Raw genomic sequence first — 18009 nt, forward strand, 5'->3', positions numbered from 1 at the left:
AGGACGCGTAGCCATGGTTCGGGCAACGAGTCCATAGGCAATCTGTACGACAAGTATTTTTGCGGTGATGAGGGGATGCGACGGCTTTGGGAGCCTTGTGGGTTGACTACCCTATTTCAGGCTACTCAGGCCATGTACTCGTTCAACGCGGGCCACCACGTGGTCCGTGCTTTGGTGAAGTTCTTCTGGGACACCACCAACACTTTTCACTTTCCCTAGGGTGAGATGACTATCACCCCAGCCGACTTTAGTCTCATCTCTGGACTGGAGTTTCTCTCAACTACGCTGCCATTCGACAGCACTATTAGTGCTTTTTCTTTGATAGTTGAGGAGCTGTTGGGTCCGATCGCTATTCGGGCCCGTGCCGAGGTGGAGCCAGCACGAATTAGCTCTAGGTGCATTCGCCGGTCGACTCTGGCGATGGCTTTTGAGGATGATACGACCACCAGAGAGCAGCGGGTGCACATCTTTGTGCTTATTTTGCTGCCAGGGACCTTTTCCCCTGAAAAGGGTAGTCGGGTGCTGCTCTACTACCTTCTTGATCTCCGCGATCTTCAGCTGATCGGGACTTACGATTGGGCCAGCTTGGCCTATGCTGACTTTTTGCGGGGATTGCAAAACTCCTGTCGCCTTAGAGCCTTCACAGGAAACATCACTCTCTCTAGCTTCTAGAGAGTCGTAGAGGTACACTTTATCTCTTTAAAAATTAGCTCTAGACTCTTATTAGCATTTACTGATTTCCTTCTATCCTTGTAGATCTGGTTCTACGAGTACTTTCCATCGCTTGCGCCGGGGAGACCATCTCCTCGTGAGCTCCCTGTTGGCGCCTATTTGGGAGGTTTCATTAGTGATCAGGCGACCACTGCCCATGTTCGAGAGTTGATCCTCTCGGTATGTTCTTTTGAACAATTTTCGTCTTTGTATTGCCTTTTGATAGAGATTTATCTCATAGACATATTTTGCAGGAGCCTAAGGTAGTATACCGGACATGGGACGGTCTGTTATTCCTGCGCTGGCTACGCAGTACACCACCGAGCATCGCTATTTTCAGGGGACGTGTGAGGTGGCGGTGTACCTTGGTGAGAGAGTCGCTATTCAACACTCTTCGGAGATCTTTGTTGCCCGTGCTCCTCCGCCTCGCCACATGTTCCATGATGCGATGCTGATTAACTTGGCGAAGAGGTTGCCTGCTAGTACCCCTTGGTGATCTCATGTTAGCTCGGGGCGATGCTATGAGGAGGACTTGCTTCTATTGTTAGCTCCGGCCCCTGTTTTGTCTTAGGGGGCGGCGGTATGCTTTTTGTCTTTTGGCTCTTTGCTCGGTCAAGTGGTGTTTTATTCACTTTAGTTTTTTCTTTTTGCCAGACTGAGCCTGCTGTGTTTGTTCCTCCTCGGATGTCTATCAGCTATCAGGGGACATACGGCCCTGTTGAGGAGTTGATTCCCCCAGCTCCTGAAGATCAGCGCTTTGTAGATCGATCCATCCCTCATCACCAGACTCGGGTGAGTTATTTGCTTATAGCTTATTTGTTTATTCTAACTTCATTTTCAGAAAGTTCTCGCGCAAGGTGGCGACGACGATGACGAGGTGCATAGACGCCTTTCGGAGCCAGCTGGTGCGGATGAGGAACGTGGCTTCTTCACGACGACACTGCTCAGGAGGTATTCCTTTTTACTCTTTATTTTCGCATTGTTTATTTTTTATTTTCATTGCATCTGACTTGCTCTAATTTTGCAGGGACAACCTATCCCTTCACGTACTCGGACGAGACCCGAGGCTCGGAGGGAGCCGGCTAGGTCTGGCTCGAGGAGTCGCCGCACTATTTCTGGTGGTCGAGGTGGCCGATTTGATGCTGCTCAGACTGAGGCAGTGGAGGGCTCGGGTTCTTCCTCTGAGGGTGCACGGACTGGGCCGACGGGCCAAGGAGAGGCGACATCGGCTCCGGTATGTGGTGGGACGTACGAGGTCGTCGTCGTAGAAGCCTCCGCAACCTCATCCTTTGCTGATTCATCACCAGGGCAACCCTGGGTGGATCGGTTCTGAGTTGAGGTTTCTGACTCCAGGCAAGTCCGGAGCTGGGGAGGAGCATACTCCTTGGTCTGCGATGTTCTTCGACATGATGAACATCCCTCATCATCTGCGCCTTCCGGCACCGTAGTTGTACCTGTGTTTATTTTATTTTGACTTTTGTAGGACTTTGCCAACTGACTCATTTATTAGACACATTTGTTAGACATATTTGTATATACAAACTATTATTTATTATGACTGTTCTATATTTTCATTTATTTTTCATTTTGTGTGCATATGTGTGTGCGCAAAAATTTTCGTCATTTTTATTACTAATGGAGGGTATCCGACTTTCTCCCCCAAAAAGAAAAAATGAAAAATAAATCGGACTTAAAACAATCCTAAATTTAATTAAGCGTGAATAAATCCTAAAAAGAAGGAAAATATGATAAATTAATATGTATGGGGTAATTGAACAAAAGGCAAAACTATAAAGTCATTGTACGAATTCGAGTCATAGCAAGAAAAACGCGGTACGCTGAGGAAGCGCTGCAGCGCCACTTGTCGCCACGCGCTTTGCGTTGTCGCCGAGCGCTGCTGCTGTCGCTAGGCGACAGACTCTGTCGCAAGGCGAAAGGCTTGTCGTCCGTCGCTGCAATGCGCTGGCTCCGAATCCTTTCCAGAGTCAAACTGCATCAATTTTTTTTAAATAAATAGCCCCCTAACCTGCCGATTTTCTGTATAATTTGAACATATTAATTGTAACCTTAGCTTCTCCACAAATAATCATGTTTTTAGTCACTAAGAGTTTTAGCAATTTTACTCTTGAATGGTGTCGGTGTTTAACTGCTAAAGAGAGAAAAGAACTAGACTTTTTTCACATGGGAGTACTTATGGTATAAAGGGGGTAGATCTTGACATAGATTTTTTTCATACCGCCTTAGAATATTGGGTCACAGATACACATTGCTTTAGACTAGGTTGTGATGAAATTAGCCCTTTACTAGAAGAATTTGGTGCCATCCTAGGCTTCCCTTCATTAGACCTTGCGGTAATCCCTAGAGTGAATGAATATTATTATAAAGATTTTGAGCGCTTCTTTAATTTAAAAGACAGAGATCTAACAAATATTGTAGATGGTAGCTTAGTCAATCTAAAAGAATTTGTACGCCACTACTTTGATAGACCGTATTTTGAGTCTTTTCATGTTTATAGAAGAAGGGCTTTTCTCTTTTGCATGCTTAACCAATATCTTCTCATTAGTGGTAGAACTAATGAGGGTCAAGCAATTATATTATCTGCCTTAGAGCAAATTAAATCTGGAAGGAATCCAATGCCGTTAATTGTTGGAGAGACTATGCTTAGTATAGATGAATTAAAGAAGAATAATCCAAAAGCACCTTTTCGGGGCTCTCCAATTTTATTACAGGTAGAAAAATAATATTTTTAATTACAGAAATTAAAAACATATTTTTGTATAGTAATATTAATTATTTGCATTGATTTTTTTTTTGCAGATATGGCTAATGGAGAGACTAGAATTAATTAGTCCTCCTGACAACATTGAAAAATACACACCAAATTGCTTTGTGAGGCGAAAGAAGCGTTTCTCTAAGATGGGTCTCCATGAGTGGAGTAAAGTCTTTGCTTCTTGCAACTTTGCTATCAAGTGGGTCGTCCAATGGTGGAAAATTGAGAAGATGGTTGGTGTCAACAAGCAACCCTTCTGCCGTCTTCCAAGCTTAACCAAGATGACTTTTTAATATCCCTGCAGGGTAAAAAGGCAGTACGGTCTACTCCAAACAATTCCTTCTAGGGATCTCCGTCATCCTTGTTGGGGTTTGGTAAGTCCAACTTACCGCAAAAACGACCCCGACCCAAAGAACCACTCTTGATCCTGGCAGGGATTGTTGACATTCCTCTTAGGTAAAAGAATCTTGGACCAATCAATGGTCTTAACTGCCTTCTCCTTTGGATGAGGAGTTGGCTGCCGATCTTTAACTGATTTCCCCTTATCTAGAGGTGTCTTTTTTGCCGACTGACCCCTGCTTGGGCCAGCCCGACTCTTCGTGATCAGATCTTTAATTTCACTCTTGAAACTTTTCATGAACTTCATGAGTTCATCTCGGGTGACGGGAGCTGTTCCACTGGCCGTATGGGTTTCCCCTTCTGGCTGTCTAGGGGTCGTTTTGTACCCGCCTGGCTGGCACCCCGCTCCAGAGTATCTCTGGGGCGGATGCGCTTGGTTATCAGGGAGCCGTCACTGGCTATATAAGTTTCAACCTGAGGAACATCATCCTCTTGGTCAGTGAAGACTTCCGGTTCGTTCAACAGACTCTTGAACCATCTTTGAGGTACTCTCCCCCCAGACGGCGCTGAATGTTTTGGGGGTTTTGGTCCCTCGGGAGTGTTACGTCACAAAGATTGGTTGGCTAGCTGTACCTGCAAAACAACGAAGACTTCGGGTGGTGGAGCTCCGCCTCCGACGATCAAGTTAGTAACTTGAAGAAGAATAAAGAGTGCAGAAATATAGGTTGGGATCTGCTCGGATTCCAAGCTCAGGTGTTACTTTGATGAGAGAGAAAGTTGGTGTAATAAATGATTCAATGTGTCCCCAAAATGGGGAAATATCTCCCTACTTATAGGGTCATTGGAGAGTGTACCCCTATCTAGGTCACTTGACCTAGATTTTAGTGGACTGCGCCGTTTTACAGTGCTTTTCCGGATTAAGGCCGTTGAAGACCGCCATTTTAGGGGCTTGTCTGAGGGGGCCACGTGTCAAGTGGGTATTGGGCCACTTGGGCCATCCTGAACTCGTCACGTGGCCTTATCTCATTGGTCCACATGTCTAGGGTATTTTTACCTTAAACAACACCCAAGGTGGGCTGCCATGTGCGGCTGCCAGCAGGCCCAACACAAGTGTGCGGGCTGCTTGGCGCTGCAGGCTAGCAAGCCCAGCACGGCTTGTGCGGGCTGCTCGTGCACTCGGCCAGCAAGCCGTGCATCAAGGATGCGTGCTGCTGCTGAGTGTTGATGCTCCTTGCGCGTGTTGGCCAGCACTGCTAGCATGCGATGTTAGCATTGGTGCATTAGCACGCACCAGCCAGCCTAGGCTTAGCTTGGTGCGCATGCTAGCCACCATGATATACCAAATTCCCCTAGCACTCGGGTTGCTCGAGGCATTCCGATGCTAGGGGTATTTTGGTCTTGTTGATTTGTTATATTTGTGTCTCGTCTTTTATTATTTTAACTCTACTTCCGACGCTCGGTTTCGACGCGCTAAGCTCGAATTTTCGACGTCTAAATATTTAATACTCGGGTGACGAATTAATTTCTTCCGAATTAATTCGTCGAGTCGGTTCGTATATTTGCTAGGGTGTGACCCGAAGGGTTCAGTCAAGATTAAGTTGTAATATTAATTATACATAATATTACTAATCGGAAGCGGCCTTCACCCAGGAATTCCAATCACTTGACGCTGAATATATTAGCTTTCTAATAATTCTGAACCCGCTATTAGAAAAATACACTTATTCGAAGGACACCGTTCCTTTCAATCTCCCACTTGTCCTTCTGGACAAGTGAGCATTTAGAATATAGCCTTTTTCCTATGTCTCTTCATGAACTATAAGGTAAGATTATTTCGTCATCCTTATTACGTCCAGAAGTGTTTCTCGATTCCAAGTCCGACTGTTAATAAACAGATGATTTCTAAAATCCATCTGAGCACGGCCATGCATTTTACAGTCTCGCTCTACGAGAGGCCTTGTATACAACAAAGACATCTTCCCTATTTTAGTAGGGGGACATTCCCAGTCTTGTAATGTAGCTCCTCTTACTGAGAGGACTTAGTCGTCCGAGTGTTGCCGTTATAATCCCCTATTACGGCAGACGTTTAAACACATCAAAATGGACTAGTACTCAAACAAGAGAATTCACAATACTCACGGTCAAGGAAATAGGTTCCGATAACCATAATGAGAAGTATATTTTATGACGATCTTTAAGCTCTTTAAGGTATTCTCATAGGTCGATCCAGTATGGTTCTAAACCAATACCTATGCAAATGATTTATGACAATAATGTCCTCGTAGCACAAGAAACAGTGCTATAAATCAAACTACACACTAATCTCAATTGGTCATTAATCGTCCATCGTTTAAATGACCTCGATTAGGGACAATTTTCGATTATAATATTCTATGTTCACTTAATAGGTGTTTCCTTATCAAGACTTGTCATGATACCCTATTTTGAATATTCCAAGAATCGAATGGACTCATTATTTAATCCTAAGCAGCAATTAAATAGAAAACGGAGTAATAAAATATTGCATGAAATCTATATTACTCCAAAACTTGAATGATTTTTCTTAGTGTCTTACATTAAATGTTTAAAATTTAATTAAAACACTAAATAGGGAAATCAAAGCCAATCTCCTACATGCCTGATTCCCATTGCCTTAACGTGCTTGTTGTGCTTCACTTGAGGCAAAGGTTTAGTAAGTGGATCGACTACATTGTCATCCGTTCCAACTTTGCAAGTTCTGATTTCACCTTCTGATTTCCATTCTCGAATCATGTGAAATCGCTGTTTGACATGTTTGACTTTTTGATGTTTCCTCGGCTCTCTAGCCTGAGCAGTAGCTCCATTATTGTCACAATAGAGGGCTATTGGACCCTTTATGGAGGGTACATCATCAAGTTCACCAATGAACTTACGAATCCAAACAGCCTCCTTAGCCGCTTCAGCAGCTGCTAAGTACTCGACTTTAGTTGTAGAATCTGCAGTTGTACTCTGCTTGGCACTCTTCCAACTGAACGCTCCTCCATTTAGGCAGAACAAATATCCAGATTGCGATTTGAAATCGTCTCTGTCTGTCTAGAAGCTTGCGTCGGTATAAACTTCAAACAGTGATTCTTCTGAACCACCATATACCAGGAATTTATCCTTGTTCCTTTTCAAGTACTTTAGGATATTCTTGGCCGTAGTCTAATGGGCCTCTCTTGGATCTGATTGGTAATGGCTCGTAGCACTCAAGGCATACGATACACCTGGCCTAGTACATATCATGGCATACATGATTGACCCAATTAGCGAAGCATATGTGTAGGCGTCGCTCAAAGTGCGCCTACGTAAAAAGCATGTGATGAATATGCTTGATACTCATAGGAAGTGGGAATTGACATAATATGATTAGGGACAAATAAAGTAGGGAGCCTCCAACAAGTTTTTAAGGAACTTGTAAACCGTTCACGGATCATAAAAAGGCAACCACGAATAAGGGACAACGAAGGCAACAACGATTGACCCGTGAAGGTTACACCCCATTCATAATCCATGAGATTACTAACTCCATATGGTTCGGAACTACGAAAGGAGGATCGAGGATGATGGTACAAAGTAAGTCATGGAGTCACATTCGCCCGTATTGGCCTCTACTCGATTCTTATAGTGAAAAGTGATTCCTGCGATCTCAAAGGCATACAAACAAAATATTCAATTCGCTCCAAACTATTATTATGCTAAATTGGTTGAATATTAATGCAACACATAATTCTATAATATTTGTGATCACTTGAATTAATTAACAAGATTAAAAAAGAACCTAAATCGGTTGTCCAAATTATCTTATTAGGCGTGATTTTCAATTACATATTCCCTTTAAACATGCAATATGGTGATCATAAAAAATAATGGAATAAACATTAATATTGGAAGCAATTTGACAATAATAATGTTAGTCAAATCAAATATTAAATAACCCTAATCATGATACTAGCAATAAGAAAATAAAATAAGAGTAATTAAATTAATTAATTACTCACATTCTGCGCGTTCCTTTAAATTGTTACATCATGAATAAATTGTTAGTAACTTCAATAAAAATAAAGTAAATGAAAATTAAATTAAATAAAAAGTAGAATTGATTTGGTCCAAACCCCCAGTTATTTGTACCTTTCACGCCTTGGTTTAAGGATGAAACCTCGGGTTAAGTATAGACTCCTTGGAGTGCTTAGGGGAATTATTATGGAAGAATAAGGAGTCTAGAAATTAGGTTAAAGAGGGAGAAAAGAATGATTTTTGGTGTAAGGTGAGAGAGAATGATTATTGGTGCCCGGAACTGCATAAAGGGGGGTCCTATTTATAGGGAAAATGAGCAGAGGGAACACGCGGAACCCTAAAAAGATAAAAACCCTAAAAAATAATACCGTGTCACAGGAAAGAGCAGCATGACACGGTGACAGGCACCATCAGACGGGGGAAGATCCCGTGACACGGGGAAAAACTGAGTGATGCGGGAAATAATTAGGTTACGGGAAGTGAAAACGCGTTTAGGGATTAAGCGGAGAAAACACGGAGCAATCCCGTGGAACAAGATTTTTACCGTGACACGGGAAGAAATTTCGTGACACAGAATTGTCCACCGTGGCACAGTATAGTATGCCGTGTCACGGTGTAAAAAGTACGCGGAAGTTACATGGAATATCCCCGTGTCACGGAATGGGCACCGTGACACGGGAAATTGCACCATGACACGGTGCAAAATCCCGTGACACGGAAGAAAATTGTGCAGAAATAAAAAATTGGGTACCGTGTCACGCAACCCCGTGACACGTCAGCTTTTGCCGCGTCGCGGCGTTTTTGCTGCTGCGCGGTAATTTCAGTTTTTTACCCATTTTTAAAATAATCATAACGTTTGATCCTTAACTCTGAATAAGGCATATAAAATATCATTGGAAATCTTATCAAGTCTACTTTCCAACTCAATTAAAATCAAGTCAAAATGATATGTATATTTTAAGATATGGCCGTTTTAGTGGAAGGGTGTCGGTTTTAGGCCGAGTTTAGTGTTTTGCTCATATCTTTTTTGTTATAGCTTGGAATTGGGCTTATGATATATGGTTGGAAAGCTTATTTAAAGGCCTATCCAAAAAAATAATAATTGGATCAAAATTTTATAGTCATAAAATCAGTTTCTCTCAGTTTTGCGACGTGGACACGAAAAGTGGAAAATAGGTTATGGTTTAGGGAAATGAGCTAGAAATTGGATTGGTTCATGAAATATATTGGATAGAACATGAATTTAAGCACTCCAAAGATTAAATAATCAACTTGACCATTAATGGCGGTGAAAGGTGTTCATCAACGGGTTTGGTTTTGGGGAGACATTTTTAGGTGTCTACAGAAGCCCCCACTTTGACTGAGTTTGTAGAAACGTCAGTTTCGAAAACGATAGTCAAAGTAGCCGATAGGGACGGAGAGTGATTTCAGACGTTCTACGATCCTAAATCATTCTGTATACGCCGAAACCTGCAGAGAAATGTTAGTTCTACAGATAAAAGAGTAAAGAGATAGAATGCTTATCTAACACCAGTGTATCAGTGGCAAATGAGCTTGGTAGCTTCCTATGCTTTAAGGAATCCACCGGATGACGTTTGTTGAAACACTTTCCATGCCTGAGGAAAGCCGACTTATGAATTTGGTAGCTTCCTAAGCCTGAAGAAATCTACCAGATGATACTTTTCATGCTTGAGGAAAGCCGACGTATGAATTTGGCGGTTTTCTATGCTTGAAGAAATCCACTGGATAATACTTTCCATGCTTGAGGAAAGTCGACAGACGATGAGATTACAAGTCTCTGTGTATCTAGAACCTTGCGCCGTGAAATGATGGTGGTTCGATTGTCCCCGAACGTGGGCTGTAGTTGGTTTGCTTGTCCCTGAACGTGGGCTGTAGATGGTCCGCTTGTCCCTGGACGTGGGCTGTAAATGGTTCGCTTGTCCCCGAACGTGGGCTGTAGATGGTCCGCTTGTCCCCGGACGTGGGCTGGTTGAAAATGGTCCGCTTGTCCCCGGACGTGGGCTGTAAATGGTCCGCTTGTCCCCGGACGTGGGCTGGTTGTAAATGGTCAGTTTGTCCCCGGACGTGGGCGGTAAATGGTCCGCTTGTCCCCGGACGTGGGCTGTAGATGGTCCGCTTGTCCCCGGACGAGAGCTGTAGTTGGTTCGCTTGTCCCGCAACGTGGGTTGTAATTGAGACCTGCAAAATACAATTTGCCAAGGGACTCTTATAGACTATGATTGACTTGACCAACTGACTTGACCAAGTTTGACATGACATGACATGACATGAAATGTGTATGACTTGTGATTGTGTGTGTATAGTTTGAGTGTGTGTGTGTGCAGACACAAGCAACCGAAAATGCAAAAGCAAAAAAATTCCGTCATTTTTGTCATGAGACGAGTGGAGGGTACCGACTTTCTCCCGAAAAAGAAAGACATGAAAAATGAAGATTTGTTTTAGAACTTCCCTCGATGAGAAAATTTTGAAAAAGTTTTTTGAACTTCCTTACAAGGAAAAAAACATGAAAAAGGGAAGAAGTTTTGAACTTCCTCATTGAGCAAGACGAAATGAATCATATGGATTGAATTGCTTGTCTTGAAAATAATGTATGCATGATGCATGTCCTTAGGCCAGGAGGCTAAGGACTATTACATCATGTGAAACGATGAATGAACTTAGGTCATGGAGCTAAGCATCATATATGGTGTAAAGAAGCGATCTTGAACGTCACTTAGGTCTTGAAGCTAAGCACGTATATAAATGAAGTGATTATTTCATAATGAACGTTGCTTAGGTCAAGGAGCTAAGAACGATATGCTTTGTATGATTATAAGTGATTGATATAGAAATGTTACTCAGCACATTATGCGATGCATGAGATAATGAAAATTGCTCAGGTCAAGAAGCTAAGCAAGTATACAATGTTTCTTTTAATGAATGTTGTCTTGAAAGATGATGAAGCATGCGCGGTAGGGAAACAAGATTTCATGATAAAGGGTTCCTAAGGGAAAGATGATATGGATATGTATGTGTGAAAGAAGTGTGTGAAAGTGATACTAAGGCTGGCTGCAAAGGCTATGGTGATGGAAATTTATGTGAGAAGAGTCAAAATGGTGACTCTTTAGGCTGGGTAAGCTAATGTGATGTGGGTCCAAGCCCACAAGTCTAGGTCTAAATTGGTAGGGATATAGAGATAAGCATTGGATATTCTTTGACTCTATCATGCATAGATATGAATATGAATGTGGCCGCACCTCAATGTGAGGTTGCCTACGTATCCGTTAGGAATCAGGCCGAACGCAGCTCTAACCGAACTTTGCACAAGTGTATGTACACCTCAAAGAGGTCTTTCAAGGGTTGTAATGTGGTTAAGTTGATGGTTTAAGGAAGAAAGAGGTAAAAGGCTCAAGACTCAAGAGGATCCCCAAAATGTGTAATTTTTAATTTGAAAATTTTGAATTTTGCAAGTTTATTTTCAACATACATATATACATATATATATATATATATATATATATATATTTCTTTTGAATCAATATAGGCAATCTCAGATCATGCGGTCCATCACTTACTTAGCATTCATGTTTCTCAGGCACAATACAAGCACTCGATAAGAGACGCAATTCGAGACGTGTTTGTATCAAAGACATTGGAACACTTGCCTTTAGACATTTCTTTTATTGTTGCTTTGCTGCTTTTTTTTTTATTATTTTTTTTTATATATGCTTTTCTTTTTTTTTTACTTGCTTTTTGAATGTCATACAATTACACATCTTCCAATCCCAGGGTTAAGTAAATGTGGGTTGAAGAAATGAAGGCCAAACGTTAGACGAGGCTTAAAATGGTTGATGAAGAAATGGAATGTGATTGAATGGTTAACAGGGAATGACAGGGTTGCAAAGGTGCCTCAAGTCATTGGTGTACCTTGGATTTAGTTCGGTAATTGATTTTTTTTTTTTTTTTTTTTTTTTAGAATGAATGAATGAATGAAAAATTCTATGATCGAGATGTAAAGGAAAATTGCTCATTTGACTAATGGAAAAGGTGAACAAAACACATGAAACATATAAAAATTCATAGTGGAAAACCTATGCAGACATGAATGGGGGAATGGAGATGAATGCTAAAGAAATAAATCATGAAATCTTTCACGAAGGATCTGTGTGCCTTGTATTCATTATTTCTTGCCGCCTGGAGGGACATGAAGTTTGGGGCATTGGGATTCTATTTGGCGCTCCTTTCTTCAGGTTTTGGCTCTGGAAATGGTCCAATAGGTGTGATCAAGCCTTGACCGTAAAGGCGATCAAAGGCCGCATCATAAGTAATTCCTAAAGGAGTGTAAGTTCTTTTCTTCTTGGGTAATGGAGCATCAAGAGCTAACACTTCATTGATATCAACTTGGCTTATATTGTTGGTAGTATTTTCGTGCTTAGAAGACGAAGATGAAGGATGGTCGTTCTTCTTGTTTTTCCAAGTGTTATTATTGTTACTACCAGCAGTCTTTTTTAGCTCATCCTCGATATTGATGCCGATGTAGTATACAACTTTGAAAGTGTTCAGTGGAAGAAATTTGAGATGTTCCCTATATTTATGAGTCAGATTTTGAATAAAGAGGCGAACCATCTCTCTTTCTTTGGGAGGATCTACTAAGAGTGAAGTTGTTTCCCTCCACCTGTTCAGGTAAGCGGTGAAGCCTTCATTCTCTTTCTATTTGAGAATGGAGAGTTCACGTTCAGAAGTTTTGGTTTGAATGTTACACTTGTAACGATTCATGAAACTGTCGGTGACATCTTCCCAAGTCACACTATGCTTGGCATGTAAGGAATAAAACTATTGTTGGCAAGCATGTTCTAAGGAGAGAGGGAAAACCGTAGGGAAGAGTGTTACGTCTAATCCCTTAAGAGCCATGGTTGCAGAGAACGCCTTCAAATGGAATATTGGATTGTCAGTAGGCTTGAACTTTGGAATATCAGCAGTGGAGAACTTTTTAGGGAGTCTGTCCTTCACATCCAAAGGAGTGGGAGGCCGTTCCACATAAGTGAAATCCTATGAAATCTTACTCATTTGTTCCTTCAGTTTGTCAAGGGTGGAAACAGTGACCTTGTTTTGTTCCATGGTAGTGACCCTAGTGGTAAGGGTTTTCATCATGGAAGACAGTGCCTCGATGGATTTGTTGATGTTCTCAATGTCTTCTTTAGTGGCCATTGAAAGGTGATAAGTAATGTGGAGATGGAAAAGTTCTCTTTGAACGCCTATTAGATCTGATAGACTGTTACGATAACGACTCGAACCGTATTAATCTATCCCTGTTCCTTGACCAAGTATTGTGAAATAAAATAATTCACTTAATTTTTTGAATCATTGCACAAGATAGGAAAGGAAGGGAAAAAAAATAGACATTTGAAAACAGGTGAGAAAACTCCACTCCTTTTTTATTATGACAAAAAAAGGGTACATGAACCTAGTATACGATCATAAACGACCTGGTGCACGACTCGAGTCGGAACATAAAGAAAGTGTGTGGACTATACTTGACTCGTGAGTGACTAAGTGATGTCATAAGACTCGTGGTATGATCGTATGGCTAGACATGTGAACAATAACCAAAATGACTGACGCGAGGACCAAATTAACACGGAAGACTTGACTGGACTTATTTCAAGAGCACCGTGACACGGAAAACTGTACTGTGTCACGGTACAAACTGCCGTGACGCGGTGGTTTTTTTTTTTTGAAATCCACCGTGTCATGGTGGAAATTTGCCGTGACACGGTAGAGTTTCCCGTGGTGCGGCGGACTTTTTTTTTTTTTTTTTTTGCTGCAAGTCCACCGCGCCACGGTGGACTGTGCCGTGACACGGTGGACAGTCCCGTGTCGCGGCAACCCTCCCCCCGTTTTTTTTTCTAATTACTAAGTGAGTACGATCAATTGGCAATCGTTAGTCATAAAATAATCCACCATAGACAAAGAAAGATCGTTAAGGTTAGGATCAAAACGACCAAACGTAAAACATGTAGGCACAATGATGCAAAGAATAGTTCGCAACCTAAGGTCAAGTTCTATGTTCGACTATGGTCAAGTTTATTTGGTGTCAATATGGTACCATGGTTAAGAGTTTGGACGCGTTAGCAAGGCAACCTCCCTTGAGGGTGTATGCAAACGGGCGGCTCCGCGAGTTCGTGATGAAATCAAACTCGACTCCATGGTTTGGGTGGATTTAATAACTCGGATGAACCCTTATTTCCATGAGTGTTTTTGGGTTGATAGAGCTTAAATCCCCCGGGGCTAAGACGTATGTAGAACACACACGTTTTTTCAGAAAAATTAAAGGAAGTTGACTGTGAGAAGAGAAAATAAGTCACCAGACTGATTTTAGGACTGTCGTGACACAACAAAGATTCCCGTGCCACGGTACGACACACCGTCAGACGGTGCACTGTACAGTGATACGACAGTCAAAAAAATCTGACTAGTGCCCTGTTTTCCTTCGTACGCAATCAAGTTATTCAATTTTTCCTACGGGACAGACCTAAATGCGACGTTAAAACGTCTATGCATATGCAAAAATGCCAAATTAATCACAGGAATATTTTTCAAGAATCTTTCAAGTCTCATCCACTCATCTTAATTAAATATCGATCACTCAAATCGATAAATAACCAAGAATCCTCCCTAGTGGAGTCGCCAATTTGTAGGCGTCGCTCGAAGTGCGCCTACGTAAAAAGCATGTGGTGAATATGCTTGGCACCTATAGGAAGTGGGAATTGACATAATAAGATTAGGGACAAATAAAGTAGGGAGCCGCCAACAAGTTTTTAAGAAACTTGTAAACCGTTCACGGATCATAAAAAGGCAACCACGAATAAGGGACAACGAAGGCAACAACGATTGACCCGTGAAGTTTACACCCCATTCATAATCCATGAGATTACTAACTCCATATGGTTCGGAACCACGGAAGGAGGATCGGGGATGATGGTACGAAGTGAGTCATGGAGTCACATTCGCCCGTATTGGCCGCTACTCGATTCTTATAGTGAAAAGTGATTCCTGCGATCTCAAAGGCATACAAACAAAATATTCAATTCGCTCCAAACTATTATTATGATAAATTGGTTGAATATTAATGCAACACATAATTCTATAATATTTGTGATGACTTGAATTAATTAACAAGATTAAAAAAGAACCTAAACCGGTTGTCCAAATTATCTTATTAGGCGTGATTTTCAATTACATGTTCCCTTTAAACATGCAATATGGTGATCATAAAAAAAATAGAATAAACATTAATATTGGAAGCAATTTGACAATAATAATGTTAGTCAAATCAAATATAAAATAACCCTAATCATGATACTAGCAATAAGAAAATAAAAATAGAGTAATTAAATTAATTAATTACTCACATTCCGCGCGTTCCTTTAAATTGCTACATCATGAATAAATTGTTAGTAACTTCAATAAAAATAAAATAAATGAAAATTAAATTAAATAAAAAGTAGAATTGATTTGGTCTAAACCCTCATTTATTTGTACCTTTCACGCCTTGGTTTAAGGATGGAACCTCGGGTTAAGTATAGACTCCTTGGAGTGCTTAGGGGAATTATTACGGAAGAATAAGGAGGCTAGAAATTAGGTTAAAGAGGGAGAAGAGAATGATTTTTGGTGTAAGGTGAGAGAGAATGATTATTGGTGCCCGGAACTGCAGAAAGGGGAGTCCTATTTATAGGGAAAATGAGCAGAGGGAACACGCGGAACCCTAAAAAGATAAAAACCTTAAAAAATAATACCGTGTCACGGCAAAGAGCACCGTGACACGGTGTCAGGCACCGTTAGACAGGGGAAGATCCCGTGACACGGGGAAAAACTGAGTGACGCGGGAAATAATTAGGTTACGGGAAGTGAAAACGCGTTAAGGGATTACGCAGAGAAAACACGGAGCAATCCTGTGGAACGAGATGTGCACCGTGACACGGGAAGAAATGACGTGACACGGCATTGTCCACCGTGGCACAGTGCAGTATGCCGTGTTACGGTGTAAAAAGTATGCGGAAATTACATGGAATATCCCTGTGTCACGGAATGGGCACCGTGACACGGGAAATTGCACCATGACACGGTGAAAAATCCCGTGACACAGGAGAAAATTGTGCAGAAATACAAAAATGGGCACCGTGTCACGGGAATCAGCCCCGTAACACGTCAGCTTTTGCCGCGTCGCGGCATTTTTGCTGCTGCGCGGTAATTTCAGTTTTTACCCGTTTTTAAAATAATCATAACTTTTTATCCGTAAATTGTAATAAGGCATATAATATATCATTGGAAATCTTATAAAGTCTACTTTCCAACCCAATTAGAATCAAGTCAAAATAATATGTAAATGTTAAGATATGGCCGTTTTAGTGGAAGGGTGTCGGTTTTAGTCCGAGTTTAGTGTTTTTCTCATATCATTTTCGTCATAGCTTGGAATTGGGCTTATGATATATGGTTGGAAAGCTTATTTAAAGGAATATCCAAAAAAATAATAATTGGATCAAAATTGTATAGTCATAAAATCAATTTCTCTCAGTTTTGCGATGTGGGCACGAAAAGTGGAAAATGGGTTATGGTTTAGGGAAATGAGCTAGAAATTGGATTGGTTTATGAAATATAATGGATAGAATATGAATTTAAGCACTCCAAAGATTAAATACTCAACTCAACCAATAATGGCAGTGAAAGGTGTTCATCAACAGGTTTGGTTTTGGGGAGACATTTTTAGGTGTCTACAATATGGAATCAGATTCATTCTTTCCCGCTCATCAGTTATCTGTGGACACTGCTTCTTGCTTGGGGTTTATGCCATGTGACATTTGAAGGTGACTCAATCCAATCATCCTTTTTGATCTATCCCTATAGATCTTGATGCCTAGTATGTACTGAGCCTCTCCTAAGTCTTTCATTGAGAAACATTTTCCAAGCCAGGCCTTTATAGACTCTAGCAACGAAATGCTATTTTGAATGAGCAATATGTCATCGACATATAAGACTAAGAAGGCGATGTCACTCCCACTGACCTTCTTTTAAACACAAGATTCATCTAAATTCTTGATAAAACCAAACTTACCAATGGCTTCATTGAATCGCAGATTCCAATTCTGCTAGCTTGCTTTAGTCCATAAATGGACTTCTTAAGCTTACAAACCTCCCCAGCATTGTTTTGGTCAACAAAACCTTCAGGCTATGTCATGTACACAGTTTCTTTGAAAATACCATTTAAGAAGGCGGTTTTGATATCCATCTTCCATATTTCATAGTTATAATATGCAGCAATTGCTAGGAGGATCCGAACGGATTTAAGCATTGTGACTGTTGAAAAGGTTTCATCGTAATCAATACCATGAACATATTTATAACCTTTTTCCGCCAATCTAGCTTTGTAAATGAATACATTTCCATCTTTGTCGGTTTTCATCTTGAAAATCCACTTACATCTGATAGGTGTGTAACCTTCGGGTAAGTCAACCAAGTCCCAGACTTGATTTTCAAACATGGAATCCATTTCAGATCTCATGGCCTCATGCCATTTAGTAGAGTCGGTGCTTGCCATCGCTTTCTTGTAGGTTGCCGGTTCATCTCCATCCATAATCAGGACGTCCTCTGATATCTCGGCTAATACTAAACAAAGATATCTATCAGGTTGAGATCTCGGCCTCTGAGACCTACGTAGGGTAATGGATTGAGCATTTGCATTGTCGGTTTGACTTTGCACATTTTGATCAATAGATGTTGTTTGAGCACTTTGACTGTCATTCTGATTTTGTTGCTCATCCTCATGAACTTTGTCGAGTTCGATTTTCCTCCCACTTATCATTTTGGAAAGGTGTCCCTTCTCGAAAAAGATACCATCACAAGCAACAAATACTTTGTTCTCCGATTTGTTGTAGAAGTAATACCCTTTGGTTTCTTTTGGGTAGCCCATAAAGTAAACCTTGTCATATTTGGGATGAAGTTTTTCAGAAATTAATTTCTAATTTCTTGACATATGCTTCGCATCCCCATATCTTAAGAAAAGACAACTAATGAGTGTCATCTATGCCACTCTTTTATCCTTTTTCTCTAAGGATTCTCCCCTCATTTGCACTTGTTTGGCCTTTTTTTTTAAACCA

The sequence above is a fragment of the Chenopodium quinoa genome, unplaced genomic scaffold (assembly GCF_001683475.1).
Source record: "Chenopodium quinoa cultivar QQ74 unplaced genomic scaffold, ASM168347v1, whole genome shotgun sequence".
Classification (NCBI taxonomy): Eukaryota; Viridiplantae; Streptophyta; class Magnoliopsida; order Caryophyllales; family Amaranthaceae; genus Chenopodium; species Chenopodium quinoa.